This window comes from Triticum urartu, chromosome 4A (genome assembly GCF_056163025.1).
Source record: "Triticum urartu cultivar PI428250 chromosome 4A, HENAU_Tu73, whole genome shotgun sequence".
NCBI classification, from domain to species: Eukaryota; Viridiplantae; Streptophyta; class Magnoliopsida; order Poales; family Poaceae; genus Triticum; species Triticum urartu.
Genome location: NC_141876.1, coordinates 463934450 through 463937696, shown reverse-complemented (window position 1 = coordinate 463937696; position 3247 = coordinate 463934450).

The window sequence follows — 3247 nt, the reverse complement described above, 5'->3', positions numbered from 1 at the left end:
TTCAGAAACCATCTACCTCAACCTTCGAAAAGCATCCCTTATACAAGTTATGGCGATACTCCCGAACTCCCGCCCCAGTACTGGGTGGCGTCGAGGTTATCTCACCAACGAACTGCATAAAAGAGATTTTCGATGTCGGCGAACATATCTCAAGTATTCCAGAATTGCAATGATAAAATTATGATGACAACACCTCAGAGCTCAACTCCCCGGGACACTTCCACTAAACCCCTGACAGGAGGCACCAAGACAATGTTCTCATCATAAGCCATCGGAACGATTCCAAGATACTCGCGTGATCCTAAAAAAAATTAGTGAAATTTGAGAAGAGAAGAGTCAAAACTCTACGTCAGGATGCCTTACCAGAGCGATGAGGAGACTGGGAAGTAAAAAGAATTCCTAAGCTCTCCGATATATAATTCCTAAGTGACTCAAAACATTTTTCTAGACACAACTCGGCCGCTAAAAATGATCAAGCAATGGGGCTCCTAAGGTCGGGGAAGGCTCTGATTACCAACTTGTAACGCCCTCGATGCGGCTATAGCTCCCACGTGTCGAGGCACGACTTAGAGACATAACCGCATTGAAAGCAATGTCGCAAGTCAGGCAATCATTACAACATCCCATGTAACATATAATAAAAGGGGGAGATACATAGTTGGCTTACACTCGCCACGTCACATCAAAGTACATAAATAACATCCAACATACAAACACTCATGGCCCGACTACGGCGCCAAAATAGAAGAAAACCCAACATGCGACAAGGCCCCGAATCAAACCCCAACTAGGCACCACTACTGATCATCAGGAAAAGACACGTAGTAACGCTGAGATTCCTCGTCGAACTCCCACTTGAGCTCGTACTCGTCACCTGGAGCGGAATCACCTGGACCTGCATTTGGAGTTATAGTAATCTGTGAGCCACAGGGACTCAGCAATCTCGCACCCTCGCGATCAAGACTATTTAAGCTTATAGGAAGGATAAGACAAATATATGTGGAGCTGCAGCAAGCGACTAGCATATATGGTGGCCAACTTATTCGCAAAAGAGAGCGAGAAGAGGAGGCAAAGCGCGAGCGAGAATCTAGAGGAACAACCTGCGCAAGCATTACTCCAACACCGTGTCCACTTCCCGGACTCCGCCGAGAAGAGGCCATCACGGTAACACACTCAGTTGATTCATTTTAATTAATTAAGGTTCAAGTTATCTACAACCGGACATTAACAAATTCCCATCTGCCCATAACCGCGGGCACGGCTTTCGAAAGTTCAATCCCTGCAGGGGAGTCCCAACTTAGCCCATGACAAGCTCTCACGGTCAACGAAGGAATAGACCTCCTCCCAAGACATTCCGATCAGACTCGGTATCTCGGTAACTCAAGACACTTCGACAGGTTAAAACAAGACCAGCAACACCGCCCGAAAGTGCCGACAAATCCCGATAGGAGCTGCACATATCTCTTTCTCAGGGCACACTCAGATGAGACATCCTACGAGTAAAACCAACCCTCAAGTTGCCCCGAGGTGGCCCCGCAGTCTACTCGGTCGGACCAACACTCAGAGGAGCACTGGCCCGGGGGGGTTTAAATAAGATGACCCGCGGGCTCCGGAAACCCGAGGGAAAAAGAGGCTAGGTGGCAAATGGTAAGACCAAGGTTGGGCATTGCTGGAAAAGCTTTAATCAAGGCGAACTATCAAGGGGTTCCCATTATAACCCAACCGCATAAGGAACGCAAAATCCGGGAACATAACACCGATATGACGGAAACTAGGGCGGCAAGAGTGGAACCAAACACTAGGCGAGAGGCCGAGCCTTCCACCCTTTACCAAGTATATAGATGCATTAAAATAACATAGCAATATAATGATATCCCAACAAGTAAGTAAAAGATGTTCCAACAAGGAACGGCCTCCGATCTTCACCTGCAACTAGCAACGCTATAAGAGGGGCTGAGCAAAGCGGTAACATAGCCAACCAATGGTTTGCTAGGACAATGGTGGGTTAGAGTTTCAACATGGCAATTGGGAGGCTGACAAGCAAAAGGTAGGCATCGTAGCATTGGCATAGCAAGAGCGAGCAAACTAGCATAGCAAAGATAGTAGTGATTTCAAGGGTATGATCATCTTGCCTGCACAGTTGTCAGAGTTGACTGGATCCTCACAAGCAAACTCAACGGGCTCCTCGGTAGCGAGCTTGTCTCCCGGATCTACCCAAACAAGACAAACAAGCAACAAGGATACAATCAACCACGTGCAAGACCAAGCAATATGATGAAATGAAGATATGCTATGTGGGATGCGATGCGGGATGCAAAATGCAAGATATGACAGGAAATGCATGAACCTGGCCTCAACTTGGAATTCCAAGGGTGCCACTGGAAAGATGAGATGAAATCGCTTGAAAACGATATAAAGAACGCCGGAATCGGAGTTACGGTTTGGAAATGGCAAGCGATTTAAGATATGACACCGGTCTGCGATTTACAGCAAGTAGGCATCTAAACGCAATGAAATGGACATGCTACAGCCACCAAACATGACAACAAAATACATGGCAGGGTTGCACACAAGATTCTTAACAAAAGACTAGCACTGAGCCACGGCCAATTCATCCATTATGAGGTTCAAACAAGCATGGCAAAAATGCAAATGCAAAACAGATTCCAGACTTAGTGAAATTAACACTTGTCTGAAATTTCAGATCACGAAGCCCTTTTCGGAGCAGCAAAACAACATGATACATGACCTGATTAAGACAAGTAAGAACATGTCATGGAGCTACTCAACAAGCTTATCAAAAGTCCCTAAGTGACCTGGGGTCAAAAGGGGTCACAAAATATACTAACGGGCACACGAACATAGCTAAAACACAATCAGTTTTCAGACTTAGTGAAAACTGAGACATGCTGAAATATAACTCACGAAGGCATGTAAACGAGCTCGATGCACTCACCACGGTGCAAGTCATGGCAAGGCAGGCATACATTCATTAAGAAGGCACCAAATACAAGCTAGACATGGCAATAAAAATGGCATAGCATGCACGGATCAACTACAATAGCATCGGCAAAATCGCAAACGAGTTGACGATCTGCCCAGATTCACCATGAAGCAAAAGTAGAGCTCGATTGACTCAAGCTAGGGTGCTCCATAATTGCAAACAAAGACATTGATGGATAGAGCATAACACGATTAACAAAACTCCTTTACTGGTCATCCTCAAAAGAGGCATGGAACACTAGGA